Below are 18,009 nucleotides of genomic sequence, written 5' to 3'. Positions count from 1 at the left end.
ATCACATACATTGTAGACATAGTTATACCAAATTTCCACAATATACAAAGTTCATACACTAAAAAAATTAGTAACTCCTTCACAAAATAAAGTAACTGTGGAGGATGAATAGCATAGTTATCATGCCAGGAATCGTATCATATAAAATACAAAAGTCTAGAAATATTATCACACTATACAAGCTACCCTACTAAACACATGTCACATACAAAAACATCTGCTGAAACTTTTCCAAATGGAGGAAATGGGATATACTCCCACTAAAATGATTATTGTTTAAAATTACACTATCCCTTGGCTTTCATGTACTACTGAATGAGACAGATAACATAAATTTCCAACTTGTCCACTCTTAGAAGTCTGATGCAGTGGGAACAAATGACTTGTTTGTCTCCAGTGGAAGTCACACAGTCAGAAAATTCTTAAATATAAATACAGTAAGACCCCGCTTAATGCGGGGGATGCGTTCCTACACGACAAAGTGTTAAACAAGGTCATTTTAACCTAGAGTAAATAGAGATAGGGAAACACGCAACCAAAAATAAACAAATTTTATTTTAATTTTAAGTTATTTTTATATTAATTTGTATAATAATATATGTTAAATAACACGTAAACATATGCACACAGAAATGTAAAGTTCATTTTTTGTGATGAAGGTCCTGACTTTTCTGAAATTCTTGTTTTTTTGCAATAAAGTCTTGAAGTTTCATTTGTCACTTTCTTTTTTCCGTAAGCAAATGTCAGTAGCAGAAGATCGCATCCAAAATGCCTCTTTTGCTTTTCCACTCCTTTTAAAATCTGAATCATTTGCTACAATTTGATCAATGATTTCAGTTATCGTTACCAAACTTTTACTAAGGAAATCTGTACAGAAATTTTTTTGGGTTCTTCATTTTCAGAATTTCTATTTTCCAGTTCTACATGAATTCCTTGTTCTGCCAGTTCTTGAAGGTCGTTGTTGATAAGGCTTTCACCAGAAACCTGCAGTAACTCCTCAATATTCTGCTCGTCTACATCTCCTAATACTGCTGTATTGATTAGGTTGAGTTTGGTCAACCTAACGATACAGTGATAGGCTCTTCTCATTGAGAATTCTTGAATACCTTCAGCCATAACTTCTTCCACAGTCCATTCACGCATTTATCAGTTAATTCTTGTCAAGCGAAGTCGATATTGCCTATGGCATCTATGATGTTATATTTTTTCCAAAATTGCACAAAACAAACATAGATTTAAAGAAAGTACATCTTTTTGCCATCTTCTTCTGATTGGTTCGTATTCATGAATAATCATACTATATACAAATCAATGAAATGCCTCAATAATTTAAATCAGTGTTAAGCAGGGGTCTTACAGTACAAAATAAACAGCACATAAATAAAAATTTCATTTTGTAGTCATACCTTTATTTTGGTCTAGCAGAGTACTAGGTACTATATTTAGGCCATATAGGATACATAAAAATAATAATATATTAGTATTATTATTGGAATCTATCTATTGTCATGTCTTGGAAGAAAATGTAACAATTATTCATATTCACATACTGTAATTTTTGCAGATGTCACATGATAATACTCATTCAACAAATAGTCTCACTGAATGAGTTCTTACCACCTGCCATTCCCAACACACATTGCTAACTACATATAAACAGGATCAATTATCTGTTCCCTATTAGAAAAGTTCAAAGATCAGCGTATCCAGTCATGTTTTGGAACTAGAACAAAGCAGTCTTAATTGACTACAATGAGAATATCTAACAAAAGACAAGAAAATAGATTATATTCTGTTGCTAACTACAGTTAGCAACAAAATATAATATATTTTCTTGTATATATAATAACTACACTTAAGTGTTGTGGCGTTACCAATATCAACTTTTAGAGTATGAGAATGTTCGGTAGTACTTTCAGTAGCATAAAGTTATAAAACAATTTATATTTTTAGTACATCGTTTTAATTTAAATTTATTTCATATTCCATCCAAGTACTATATTTAATTTCAAATATTGTTCGAAAACTTAAAATTCGACAGCAGTAGTATTCAATATTCACTTGATGATAGTAACTTTATGCTACTGAAAGTACTAGCGAACATTCTCATACTCTAAAAGTTGATATTGGTAACGCCACAACACTTACGTGTAGTTATTATATATTATTCAAAAGTTGGCGTAAAGTGTAATTTATTTTTATTTATCTACTTTAATTTTATTTTATAAAGGTTTTAATAATATATCCAATTAATTGCACAACCTTAATATCAATTTGTATTCAATAATCGACCAATGTAAGTAAAAAATTTTTTGTAAATATTCTCAGTAAACACGTATGTGTGATGTAATTTAAAACTATTATATATTGTAATAAAATCTGTATAAGGACTGAAGAGGGTCATTAAGACCTGAAATGCATATCCACATCCAGTAATAAAGTCTATATTAATAAAAGTTCCTTCTCAGTAACTTATGTAATGTAAGTTACTAAAAAAAAGCCAAAATTTAGGCTTAAAAAAGATCAACAGAATATCTGTCAGTGATTCATTTCTTTTCTCAAAAGATTATTGATTCATGTTTCTGAAAGGTTTCTATAATGAAAGTATGACCATTTACAAAGTGATTATATTGATAATAAAATAGTATTATGCTTGTGGGGGAATAATCAAGACCTCTGTTGATCATTATATCATGAGGAGTTGTTAAATCCAATATCACTGTAAAATGAGTCAACATTCAAATTATTTTCTAAATTATTAATAGACAACTATTTCTAAATTTTTTATTTATAAATATTATTAATAATTATAGAAAAATTGTTTTCCAGAATCAAAATATTAAAATTTAAAATTAAAAGTATCCTTAGTAACTTAAAATATAAATAAAAACTCAGGAGTTTTAACTGACAGGCTAAAAAGCACATGAAACTCCAAAAAAGCATCTTATAAGGCTGCAGGCATAATCAAAAAGATTATAATCTCCTGCAGATGGCATTACATTTTTAATGCCATCTATGGGTTTTTCTATGGGAAAATCCTTAAAAAAAAATTCTCAAACATGGAATAAAATTAAAACCAAATAGATGTTTTTAACGTTAGAATCCTATTTAACTCTTCTGTTAACATATATGGTTTAGAATTTTGAAAATCAAATTCCTTAATTTTCAAATTCTAAACTATACATAATAGAAGAATAAAATAGGATTCTAATGCAAAAACAAAAAGAAAAGAAAACTGCTTGGTTCTATCTGTTCCATTTTCAATAATTTTTGGAAAAGGATTTTTCCATATAAAAAGCATTAAATTTTTAATGTCATCTACTGGAGATTACACATATATCTGAAGAGGTTACAATCAGCCTTAATTTAAAGGAGACCAACTATTTACAATGAAAAAGGAGCAGAGTAAGTAAAATAAAAAATCTTTTATTACCTTACACAAACACAAACATCATTACAAATGCTACCTTTACAAACACAATACTTATTTAATACAATATTAAACAATGCAGAAATTTTTTTATTTCTTAAAGAAGTTGTGATGTTTTATAAGACATGTCTTCAATGTATTGAAAACATTTCTTATAAAACATCACATCATCTTTAATCCAGTGTGGCTTATCTTTAACACTGTAGCCTCCAGACAGGAATTGAGTAAATCAATTTCTGACAGTACACACAGATGATCCATTGTCACCATAAACTTTTGCCACATTTTCAACAATTTACTGACTTAAAAACTCAAGACTATTAATCTTTTTTCATTGATTTTAACTGATATTTTTATGAACATTTTGAAATTTACACAGACTCGGAACACAGTTTTATTACACTTATAAAAGTTGATGTTTTGAGCTATTTAAAAAAATTATTTCCTAAATTCTTACCCTATCACTGCATACAAGAATTTTTGCAAATACTATAGTTTTTTATGATAGTTTTAAACTTCAAAGAGAAATAAATTTTTTTATTGTCACTGTTCTTTTTTTAATATTCCAGCCAACAATCTTTAAGAAGCTTACAATTTCAAATTATCTTCATCCATTCTTTGATTTCAGCAATCTATTACTTCATTTTGCTCTCTTATTTTTTCCACTTTGTTTGGTATAGCAATGACTTTCCAATTGACCTAATACCTTGTATAATGGTCACTTGAAATCACATAGGTGATCTTAGGTTAGTATCTGGTTGCTTGACATACTCATTGAAAATGATCTATGTAGAAAACTATGCTACTTGTGGGAGGGATCTGCAACTCCCTGCCACAGATATCCATGTTAAAGCATAACTTCAAAATACAAAGACTTCAAAACCTGATGGCTTATTAATCAAGTTGAAAACATTAGTTTTATTAAAAATTAACTGCTGGAAAAGTATATAAGGTGTTTTAAGTGTCTCTGTTTACTGTGTAGTTCCAGCTTAGACTATTATCGATATGAAGATTAATGGACATGACTTAGCAGTACAATAAAGAACCCAAAAGCTGGCCTAAATGCTGTTTTATTATCCCCAGTAATTATTAGCACTATAATTCTGGCATTGACAATATTCTTCATATTATTTAATCTAAGTAATACCTTATTACTTTGAATTTAAGCCACATTTTTTATTCCAATTTTTAAGACAAAATTAGGATGCAGCTTAAATTCGAAGCAAATATTTTAACTTCTTATTTTTGCCATTCTCCCACTCCCCAACAATTGGGTCTTTGCCTTATGCTCTACACATCATATAGTATTATGATCATTGATAGCAGTTTATTCAGTGGTTAACCATTCTGATTTAATCCAGTTGCTGTTTGATATAAGCTGTGTAGAATCAAATTTAAAATTTTTTTATTACCCATACTCACTAATAATGGAAAAACGGTCTACATATGATGCTGAATTCAAAAGAAAAATTATACTGTGCGCTGAAAAAATTGGAAATTGTGAGCCAGTAAAAGATTTACAATTGATGAAAAGAATGTGCATTATTGAAGAGCAATGAAGGAAAAGTTATTTCAGTGTAAAAAAGACAGAAAATCATTCTCAGGGCCTAAAAAGAAAGACCCTGCAATTGATGTAAATCATATATACAAAATCATTTTTTTTTTTTTTCAATTTTAAATTTCTACTATGGCTTAAATTTGAAGTAATACAGTAAATAACTATCAATCTGGTACTAAGTAGACAAAATCTGATAACTAGACTACATAAATAATAATCTTGTAAAATATAAGTAATTATTATCATAATTTATAGCATAATAATAATACTAATAAGAAGAAATAAATAAAATTTATAATTTTCTTTCGTATTGAATTTAAAAGTTTTGTACTTTTCCTTTATATTTAAGCAGTAATCTAATAGATAATACAAGTTTGATATTCTTCATAACAAATTCAAAAATCCATATTAAATTCTTTTAAAAAATATTTTCAAATGATTCTTATCACCAATAATAATTATTTGAACATTTTCCCTTCTTATTTGAAAGCTGCATTGAAGAAATTCCAATTCTAAAAGTTGTTAGTAATTATTGATTCTTAGCATCAAACTATGATTTAATCTAACTAGTTATTATTTTTATTATATATTATATTTTACATAGAAATATCAGTAGAGATTATTATAATATTTAAAATGATAATATAAATTTCAATATACATTCAGATTCTTTTAACTATGTAAAAAGAATCTAAATGTATATACTAGTGTATATACTAATACTATGTAACACACACCTTATATCTCCGAGACCAATATTTATTGCTTTAACAAACGTTTTCAACATGATCAACAGATCGTCAGGTATTTTCAATTCTCTGGAACGTTTTTATGGTGGTTCTATATTCAAACGATGAAAAACAGCAATAAATATTGGTCTCAGAGATATAAGGTGTGTGTGACATAATAATATAAATACAAAATTAACTTCCTGTAATAAATGGAAAAATAAATTAATCACTTCAATAATGTATTTTTACCTTGTATTGTCATACTATTTTTATATTTATATATTTTGTACATATTTTCTTCTAATTATTATTATATTTTGTTTAATATTTTACAGATGTAATGCTATCCAGGGCCTTTGTTAACTGGAGAGAGGTTCTTGCCATTTCACATTACTTTTTAAACTTAAAACGAATAAATTAAATTTTTAATGAATGATATTTAAACAGCTGTAATATTTTCTATTTCTATAAAACCATTCAATTATTTTCAATGTAAGATTAAAAATATCAGTTTATGAAACTTTGAATCTAAAAACTTTTCAATTATGATCTATAATTATTCCAAAAGTTGTTCATTTTAAAGGAAGTTTGACTTTTTCATAATACCCATAAATTCTTACCCAAGAATTAAGTATATCAAGAATACATTAAATTATCATTTCCATAATTATAAGACAAATGAATATATGAATATGGTTACTATCAAAAACAAGTTTAAATTAATTCTATATTATATGAGTAATTTATATTTTCCAGATAAGTAATATGAGTGAACAAAGATATGTTACAATACACTGTTTTATAAGTCAGTAAAATTTTGCAAACATAGAACAGCACACTATTATTTTATAATTAATCATGTCACATACCTAAATCAACAAAAACATTAAACATATTAACATTTTATGTATTGAAGAAAGTTAAAAATATTGCTCTTATTTTTTCAAATAATAGAAGGAACATTTAAATACATGCTTCCTGTCCTTAATTGCTTATATATATTATATCTTTGTCCACTTTGGACTTTCTTGTGAACTAAGACATGTTATATCAAGGAAAGTGAATCTCACTTGGTAAAACACCATCTATAATGTAATGTAATCCTGTATGCGATTACATTTCAGCATTTTGAGCCAAAGCTCCAATTCAGCAGATTTAGGTTATCACTTACTTTAAACTGATTCTTCAAGTGAATGACAATCTCACTATCTGTTGATTATTTTTTTTTTTACTTATTGTTTGTCATCACAGTTCAAGTGATATTTAATTTCACTTCAAAGCATGTTTCCTTTATACTGTGAAATGAGGTCAGAATAGCTACTGCTTATCATTGCAATTCCATTATAGTTGAACCAATTTAAATAATCCTATTTGTTTTATAAATAATTAAAATCTGCTAAATTATATCACTTATTGAAACTGAGCATTGTAATTTTTTAAATTACACTCAAAGAACATCTATTAGATTTTAGACTCATATATGCTAGGAGAATATGATAATATTTTAACAGAAAAAAAATAACAAAACTTTATTTAATGAAACTAATCACAGATATTAAATCAAGATAACTTCCACAAACATATAAATATAATCTTTTATTTTTGGATATAATCTTGTAATGATCCTGTATCTTGTAATTCTGGACTAAAACAATTTACTATTTATATTTAATTTTAGCAGAAGCCTAAAAATAAAATACACATGTTTTCTTATCTAGTTGGTCTCACTATTTTTTTTTTTTATAATAAAAATTAAAATATTATGTCAACAAGCATTTTTAAAATTTAAAGAATTAATTAAAAACACTAAACCTATAAACCAGCAAATTTATAACAACTGCAAATGTTCTTGCCCCTGTTGAACTGAATGGGCATCACCAGGCAAACTAATCACCAAATGCTGAAACAAATAGGGGATTGCCAAACCAAACACTTGTGCAGAAGGGAGGGTGATGTGAAATGAGAGAAAGGAGAAAGAGGATAGTAAGATTTATAGTTCAAAGAAATACTTTCAAACTGTGGGGAAGGGAAGGAGTCAACATCACAAAAATTAATAGCATTTTTTTGCAGGTGGCCTTATATATTTCCATCTGCTCAAGATGTTTGTGATGTTTGATGAATGAAGTAAAAATTTTAAAAATCATGTTTTCATGAATTACATTAACAAAACACTTAAATTCAAGCACTTTCAAATTTTAACTCAATTTCAAGAAAACAAACATATCCGACATTAAAATAACTTAAAACAACAATCAATTAGAGCATTAAATAACTAATAAAAAAAATATCTTAAATTCCAACAAACTTTGTTTATTGCAAATATTTTCAACCTTATTAAAAATTCATCCTCAGGCTAAAGTGAAAACTCCAACCATCTAAAAAACACAGAATAAAGGATCATCATATACAAACTTGAAATGTGTAGAATGTTACAAAAACTTAAAATTGGATAATCATTAGTTCAACAGTAGAATTTATGATTATTGTTGTTTTCATTTTAAATATAATACAGTTTATACATTTAACAGAAGGACACTATCAAATTTCAAAAATTTAAAGTATATTATTTTATTGATCATAGTAACTATGATCAATAAAAACAATGAAGCTGATCACCCTGAACAAACTATTAATGGCATAACTGGCTCTGAACAGAACAGAAAACAAAAATTTATGAAATCTTTTCCAAATTTAAAGTAGGGACAAATCAAAATAAAATTTACCAACATTATGTAGTCATTCAAATAAGTGAGAAATCTGTTACTAACATTTTCGGTTTATATCTAAGACCTTCTTCAGGTAGATTTTTTCAAAATTCAATCTTTCTGGTATAGTGCTCTGGATTATAATGTGTAGAAGAATCTCCTAGGAATTCAGATTCAATTTTCTCTTTAAATTTTTTCTAAATATCCAATAGGGTGCATCTATTCACAGTTTATTCATTTCCTTTTACAATGATTGGTTGAATATTGCCTGCCATGCTCTTGAGACCTGTTTTTCTTCTTTAAAATTGATGGATAGGCCCTGGAGGTCTGCCTTAAATATTTCTAGTGACTCTAAATTTCTGAGCTAATTTGTATGGTATGTTTTTCATATTGGAGCAGATTGTTGGAGTTCTGGTTTAATCTCATTATCACTTGCATATATAGCAAGGGCAGTAATTTGCCTCTTCTATATCAGTCTGTTCCAGGATGTGCTGTTTGAAATATCTCTTTGTAGACCTGATGTATACCAAATCTGTTATCCTTAGTGCTCAGATGCTCAGTGCTCTTTCCATATCTGCTTGGTCTTTCTTGTTCTGAAGTAGCTGGAATGTATGGTGTTTATGCCTATATGCAATTTTTGCATCAACATATGATGGTATCTCCTGATACAAACAGTGCATACAGCATTTGTGTTTATAACCTTATGATGGAGAGAGGTGTTGTGCTGGAGAATGTTCCTCATTGGAGTTTTATTCCCCTGGTCCCTAACTTAGTTTCTTCGTCTACATGCAATTTTATATATTAAGTTTTTAATGTAGACGTGCATCCTAGCAATTTCCACTATTCATTTGAGCTCCATTTTTTTTTGTCTCTATAAATTATAACGCCAAGTTTATATGTTAAAAGAGTTAATTAGAAATAGTCAAAACTCGAGCTCAGAGAAGGACAAGGAGATGGTAAATTGATCTGTTGTTATCTGAAATTAAACTAGAGAAATTCACTAATTCGTTTCTTCCTTGCTGAAAATTTTCTCCTCCTTCACCATTAAATTCCCCTTTATCAATATCTTGCAATAATTGTAAATATTAATTCTGAAAAAGTTGTTCATTTTTTATTTGTCATTCTCATTATACTATTTCAAAACTCAACTTTATCAATATTGACACATATATCAAAGGTTGTTCAATCCCTATCATAGCTATAAAATAAATTATTTTTGATATTGGTCATTATGATCATAATTGGCACTTTTGAGTAAACATGTATAATACTTGTTAATTATTAAGAATTTGGTCAAAATGTTTTAGACATCCATTCTAGGTCTAAAAGTCACAAAGACAGAATTACATGTAAAGAAGGTTTAAAATTTGACAAGTTTATAAAGTCTTGTTCTGGTCAAATTGACCAGTAGTGTTAAGCAAGGATCGCCACTCTTTTTCTAAAAAGGACCATGAAAACAGTTTGATAAGCCTCATATATCTCTACCAATTAGTTATTTGGAATAATTATTTAATATAAAATACAAGTTTGGAGGTAGGGTTGCAATCTTTAGAAACTGGTTTTGCCAGCTGATATGATCATTGGAAAGGGGTGATAGATGAGAAGAATAAAATTTAAAATTTGATCAAAAATTTAATGAAGAACTAATCATATTCAATTTGACATTTTAGAGATTTTTTCAAGTGACTTTAAAATCATATTTAGTATTTGATTTAATAGCATCAATATTTTTTTTATGATTTCATAAAACACACTGCATTTAAGATTTAAATTAATTTTTGTGTATAATTTTGCTTTAACCATTTGAAGATAAACAGCTTTATTCATTAGACCACAAATTGTGTATCATACAAAAGACCCATTCAACAAATGCATTGCTACAAGGAATAGCAAAAATTTTAGAACATTTTTAAAATTAGAACATCACTTTATTGAAAATTGTTGACCATTTCTCAACAATTGTTGATCCTTCTAATTGAGATAAAGCAATTTTTAAAACTCAAAACAGTAGCTGATTTAGTGATAACACGTGTTTTTACTTAGAATCATGAAAATCGTGTTTGAAAACTTAACATACATTGTAACATTTATGAATTATAACAAAGACGTTCATAATTAAAAAGTGACTTTTTAATTATTAAACTTACTGAATATTTAAAAATAATTTTATATAATGCTTTTTTCAATTCAAATATAATTTTGTTTGTATTTTCAACTATCTGCCAACTACTAGCCTTGATTTAAAATTGCTGGTCAAGTCAGCCCAATGCCAGGTAGGTGGCAAACTTACCTGGTGGCCAGATATGAAAGATGTAGTCAAACATTAAGATTTTTTATTTCTGAATAACAGACATAACTCAATGTGACATTTACAACTGCTATTTTCAAAAGAACGTTGTCAAAATGGAAATAAATTTTGTGGCAACAATATTAAAATCTCTTTTAGATATTAAACAGTGATTTTTGATATTTTGATTTTATATATTTCATTTTCAAAAAGGTTTGTTTGTAAAGATACTGTATGTAGAAGAAAACAATGAAAATATCCCATATGAAAACCTCTGAAGATTTAAAATTCTCTTATGGCAGAGATTTGTAAAAATTTAACAAACTTCTCTCTTTAAATAGAATTTTATAAAAATCATTTGCAGCAAAGTCTACTAATTCTAGTCAACTTTTCAAAAGTTTATATACTTTGAACTAGTTCAAATGTTGATGATAAACAAGTCAATGAAAACAAACTGTGGGCTAGATATGCTTCAGGAGTCACATTTGGCCCAAGGCTGTAGGTTAGAGACTGTTGCTCTTAATTATTTAACTCTGATTTTTTTTATTAAAGATAACATTTAAAATTAATAATAAATCTGAAAAATATTTATAAGGAAAATATATAATAACGATAATTTATTTTTAATTAGTTTTGTCCTCTATCTAAAATTCTAGTATTCTATACTTAGTACAATTGTTTTTGATTATAAAATTGAATCGAGAACATTAGGAAATGATAAAATCTTACGAGGCTTTTCCCACAAAATTTTTCAAAACAAGTACTCAATATTTAAGTAGTAGAACAACACTTTTAATAATTATATTTGCATGTAATATAAATGGTAATATTGCTGTTTTTCTGTTTATCTATTTACATCAAAATTTTTTGTGTATGTATAAAACTATACTTTATTTCTTAGAACTATTATTACATGTAATAATCTTTTAATAGGTAATCTTTTAATCTGTGCCACATTTTTTTCTTTGCACAAGTCTTATATTTTAATGACTTGCATTTGTTATGTAAAAGAAAAACTATTTCTATGTGATTATATCTAAAATGTATTAAGAATTAGAAAACAAATTACTTTTGTTTTGTCATCATGATATATTTAAAACTGAGTTTCAATTTAAAATGGCAGACAATATTATACTCTTTAAAAAATATATACATTAAAGAATACTAAAATATCTTCACATATTTGTTTTGGACAAGATGGATGTATGAAGATGTTTTAGTATTCTTCAATGTACAGTAAAACCTCTTTATTTCAATATCGAATAATTCGTAGTATCATGTAATTCAAAGTCAAGTCTAGTCCCCAGCCAAGAGAATAGAATTTTGCATATATTTTAGTTCAGATAATTTGAAATATGCAAACAATGAAATTTGAAGTCATTATCTGGTCCAATGACTCGCAAAAAATACCATTTAATTTAAAATCTTCTATCATATGTGTTCATAAGGAAAATTTCCATGCCCAAGTGGCAGTTTCATTTTTGGTTTTACCAATTACACATGGATTTATTGAACCTCCTTTCAAGGTCACTCAGACATTGTACACATTGTCAATGAAAAGAGAATTTTTTTATTTTTGTAGGAGAAATCTGTTTGGCATTTAATTATTTTGGACATTTTTTGCAAAAAGCTATTGTTTTGATAATTCCAAAGTTAATTAAAATACACATGCATATTCACAATAAAATGTGTGCATAGCTGTAACTGTTAATAGAGCTGGTTTTTATCAGATCACATGATTTTTGTAATCTGAATACAAGATGATGAATTCTTCATAGAACTAGTCATTGGTCCTCTAGATGAAATTTGCAGGTAATTCTTATTGAAGCACTTAAGCTTCTTTCATACATTATTTCAGGTCTTGTATATAGTTTTATTACATTTTCATTGTTTACATTCATTACACACCAACTGATGGTTTTTTCAAAATAGTTTAAATTATTGAGTAACGATTCAAAAAATATCAATGTATTTGTAACCAAACAGGTGAAATTATATAAGATAATGTCATAATTTTATTTGAGAATTATAAAAAAAAATTAATTTGAAAAAGTTCCAATTATATTGGTTTGAATAATCTGAAGTCAAGTTTTTTGGTCCCTTTAGTTTCAAATAATAAGGTTTTACTGTAGATATTTTTTATAGTGTATAATAAAGTCTGTCATTTTCAATTAAAACAATATATATTTTTTAATTATTGGCTTATCACCAATGAGCATTTATAAAAATTGTATTTGCATAATTTTGCAGAGGAATAGCCTCTAATAAAAGGTTGTCTCTGTGAAGCAAGATCATTTAGTTCCTGGTAATTGGTCAGATGTGTGATGTTTTAGTATTCTTCAATGTATATATTTTCTAAAGTTTAACACTGACTTGTTTAAATTATCTATAAAAGTAATTACAATAAACAAGATATATACTATGGATACAAATAAATTCATTTGTATTTCTGGAATCTTGTTTATGTATATATAATGAGTAAACTTTATCAAAACTCAAAAATATAGTATTTTGTTTTTACGTAGAATGAAAACTGATTTTTATTGCCAATTCAAAATGTTAAAATACATTCAAATTATTAAATGTGATCAGAATTTTAAATGAAACACTTCTAAATAAAATAATTATTTAAAATTCAATACACACTGCTAAGTTGAGAAAACCAATAGATTATTTCAAATTAACATTTTCAGATTGATTTGGTCCATCATCAGCTCTTAACAAAAAACTTAGAACAATTTACAGAATAGAGCAAAATTTAAATGACAGTTAAGTTTAAAATAATTTACATTTAAATATTTATACAGAACAAAATTAAAAATAGAACTTAAAATTAACAGTTGTGATTAGAACAGTTAAGGGGGGGGTCAGTGCAACAGTGATCTAACCCTCTTCAACTTGCAAATATAGATATTGATACTGTTCTTTTACTTTTGATTTGAACTATCTTCCTATGAAATGGGTTAGACGAGGCCTGGCCAACCTGCAACCCGTCATGTTAAATTGTGTGGCCCCCTAAGCGATATTATATATCTATTAAAACTTTTGTTTCCTGTTATGTGTATATCAAAACAATTAAATAAATGAAAATTTGCATGTGTCATCACTATAATGCACAAGTACGAGTATGAACTCTTGGTATAACAATAAAATCTTATTCATTTTGCATTTGTTTTACTTTTTTAAAAGCATGTTTGCGTAAATTGTGGCCCACCATAATGTTACACGTGATCAAAGTGGCCTGCGAAACAATTTGGGTTGGCCAGGCCTGGGTTAGACCAATTCACCTTCCACACTTTATTCTGGAACCAGTAATCTTTTCCCTTTTGCTACAGTGCAACATTGCTCCAAACCCCAAGAGAAATAGTACTAAGATCACATATAACAACGAAGATGGCTAACATTAATTGTAATAGTTAACTTTTGAGTCTCAAAAATATAAAAAATGAGCCATATTTGTAAGTGCACAGCCTTTTTTGACAAAATAACTAATTATAAGTCACTGAGGATAAGAGGCTTGTTGCTTTCATTTGCATTACAGTATTGAAGCTATCTGTTGAACATCCATGGAAATATTGTGTTAAATATTCTTATTCAGATTTTGAATCAAATAATTATGTAAATCTTGTTAAAGGACAAAAGAGAATGGATAAATATACATATGATCTAAAAAATGTTAGTCTCATCCCAAAATATTCTAAATCAAGATTTATAAATTCAAATAAAATTATGGATATTAATGACCATTTGAAATACATACCCCTCTTTCACTATTCATTAATCACTCATTCACCATTCAGTCTTATTTCTCAAAATAGCACTGAGGAAAGTCAGACAGAAAATAAAGTAAATGATGAAGACCTCTCTGGCATTTTTGACTATGTACAATATGTGTAATAATTAAACCAATATACTAAAACATGTACAACACCTGTAATGATTAAATAATGTTTCATCATATACATAAAGTCAAACATTTATTCAGGTAACTTTATTCGCTTTTTTATGTGCAAACAAAGAAAGACTGCAACAGTGGTCTAACCAAGAAAGACTGTTGCAGTATCTTTATAAAAATCATAATACAGTGTAACCTCCAAATAGTGGACATCATCAAGACTGAGAAGTTTGTCTGCTATTGGGAAGTACAGTACATGCCAGTGGCCACACTGTACTTTAATGCAGTCATCATATAGTGAAGAGTAAGTTAATTTTTAAAACTATTTTTCCAAATTACATCTATTCAAACAGAATTAAAATGAGTACATAGATAAAGAGAAAACAACACCTTTCTTAAATTCCAGCAAAAGTTTCCGTTTAGTTAAACTTTTTCCAAGCAAATTCCAAGCAAAAGTTTAACTAAAGTTTTGTAAATTTGAATTTGGTTCTTTCTTCTTTTTGTTTTTTTGTTCGAGTAACTGAAGAAGACTGATGAAATCAGTTGAAAACGTTCTTATATAGTTAAACTTTTGCTGGAATTTAAGAAAGGTGTTGTTTTCTCTTTATTATACCAGTTCCAGTAGGTTCGTTATTCATTTTTATTTGTCATGAGTACATAGATATTAAAGAAGGTTAAATGTATATATGATTTCATTAATAATCCAATTATTTAATAAATAAAATTTAATACTTTGTTAAAATTATAATGGGTCATTGGCTATTAAATTATTTAATAAGTTAATAATATTAAATTGGATTTTGTTACATAACTTAGTAGCCAATAACTCAGTGTAATTTCAATAAATTATTAAAATTTTATTTAAAGATGAATATTGCTAAAACAATAATCATCATTATTACTATTTTAAATATGGTTCTTTATCACCTTAATTTAGTTATTTCCTATCAAATTTTCATTTTTTAACTTAATAAGTTTTTATTGGTTGTAGAATTCTATAAGGAAAATAATATAAATTAAAATGTATTATTTATTACACAAATTTAGTTAAAAATATAAAATTTTTAATTATTATTATATATTATTATAACAAAAACTTTAATATTACAAGTATGCAACATAATTAAATTTTTCTAAATAATATACTGTTTCAAATAAATATAAATTTATCACCAAGCATAAAAAAATAAACAACTTATCAAATACTGGTTGCTGTTAATTAAATAAATTACAATATTCACAAAAGTAAATTATGAATTAACTCAATTCTTTTTAAATGAAATTCAATATAGTACTTAAGATTTATATATAATTATATGTATTAAGATATAGTAAACTCTTAATATAGTGAATAATTTATATTCAGAAATACGTGTGCGTGCGCGCGCGCACACACACACACACACACAATTAGATCAGCTATTTTATTCTAAATTAAAGATATTTTTAATTTACTTTAAATTAAAAGATTTTTAATTCAACATTCATTATAAAAGTTGCATATTATATAAATATCAAAGCTAAAATAAAAATAATAATAGTATTATTATAAACCTACATAAGTTGACAACCGAACAGCTGAGTTGTTATCAATTTATCACTCTGGGTAACCCAGCAATAATTCTGGACAGGTTAAAATCCCAGGAATTTTTCAGGAATGGTCCATCTTGGATACATCAGATTCCATGGCTGCATTTCTTTATGCAGCGAGTGTAGCGAAATCATGTCACAAGCAGTGTCGGCCAATTAGAAACCAGTTTCAGTGTGTTTGCTGTAAAGCACTTCTCGAGCGCTGCATAAAGAAATGCGGGGCATCTCTCACTAGCCGGTCACCCATCGTGGGTCCAACCAAACAAACAACAGACTTGTTTAAAGGCTCTTAGTGCCCACAGGCAAAAAGTATAAGGCAGAACCCAAGTCATTATTTAAACAAAATATTGTGTAATTTCTGAAGCTGTATAACTGTAAATTTCTAAAACAAGATAACATCAGCTTATCTTCAAGAAATCAAAAACAAACTTTTAACAAATTAATATTACAAAAAATAGTTTAATTATATTATTAATGTTCTTGATTTCTTGAAGACAATATTATTCATATTGTCTTACTTTACAATACAGATAAAAGAAGTATAGTGTATATTATATTAAGCAAGTATCACGCATATTATAAAGATAATATTGTTTTAAACATTAAAAATAAATTCAATATTTTATATATTTTCCACATATAAAAACTTACTAAATTGCTTAATACATTTATTCTAAAAATCAATAATATTAATTGATTATATAATCATTTAATATATATTGAGAATTCAATAAAACTTTTTAAAAAATAAATTGAATTTATACAACTTATACAATAAGAATCTCAGTTATAATAAAATAGTAATTATAAATTTTGCAGCAAAAAGAGTTCTTATAAATGTTCTCAATCTTAAGATATTTCTCTTGGCTTTGATCTTAAAAAAATCAATCAATGTTTAATGATTTTATATGGCGTATATTTTTTTTATCATATATTTCGACATCTTGAATTTCTTTTAAATATACCACGTTGACTTACATTGATATATATATATATATATATGTATATAATTTTAAATTTCTTTAAATTAATACCAAATATTTTGTTAGGGAAAATAATATATCTAGCAATGTCGCCATGACTGCGCTAAGCACCACCCAAATAAACCGATTTATACTTTTATCGAAGTTTATATTTATACTTATAAAGTTTAAAGACGAAATCATGACGGACAAGCTACAAAATCCTAAATATGTCTATTCTCAATTCATACTTTGCCGGTTTGTTGTCGTCCGGGCGCTTGATGAAGAACCAGGATGGAGACGAAGTTCTAGCTTAAGCCAATACGCACGTCCAGCACTATCTACGACCAAGAAAGTTCGAGTACAGTGTTGCCAATACGACCATGTCTTTGTGTTAAAAATAGCATCCTACAACTAGAACAGATTGATTGTTAAAATGTTTTTTTTTTATTGTTTCCAGCGCCCCTTGCTGAAACTTTTTGAACTAACATCTTCCAAGACGTAAGGATGCGACTATGCAGACGCGAGCGAGCGAGAGTATGTGGCGGAAAGAGGAGAGACGCGATAAATATAAACCCTGTCAGATATGTGCGAGAACCAGAAATTCGCTCACGCCAGCGAGATTTCTCGCTTTTCGCTTGTGCATATTTTTCTCTGCGAGAACTATATCCCTCGCTACTAAATTCCCGTCTGCATAGTCGCACTCTAACATAGTACGGTACAATGGAGTAAGGAATAAACGGAAACAAATTGTGTTATATACAATATGCTGTTTTATTTTATTTATTTTTTTAATTCTTCTCAAATTGGAGATGTTAAATCTAAAATCCCAATGTGCAAGGCCAGCGGCG

General features: G+C 27.4%; 1 protein-coding gene across 3 annotated transcripts in view; it reads right to left on the bottom strand.

The window, feature by feature from the left end:
• Nucleotides 1-17,566, bottom strand: part of LOC136977455 (cyclin-D-binding Myb-like transcription factor 1) — a 68,185-nt gene extending 50,619 nt beyond the window's left edge. For all 3 annotated transcript variants that reach the window (XM_067272946.1, XM_067272947.1, XM_067272948.1), the window contains exon 1: nucleotides 17,410-17,566. The gene's annotated coding sequence lies outside the window, so the exon portion shown is untranslated. The remainder of the gene's footprint in view (nucleotides 1-17,409) is intronic.
• Nucleotides 17,567-18,009: the final 443 nt, after the last annotated feature.

Source organism: Centruroides vittatus, unplaced genomic scaffold (assembly GCF_030686945.1).
Source record: "Centruroides vittatus isolate TY-2023 unplaced genomic scaffold, ASM3068694v2 contig_459, whole genome shotgun sequence".
Lineage (NCBI taxonomy): Eukaryota > Metazoa > Arthropoda > Arachnida > Scorpiones > Buthidae > Centruroides > Centruroides vittatus.
This window is presented reverse-complemented; position numbering and strand designations above follow the sequence as displayed.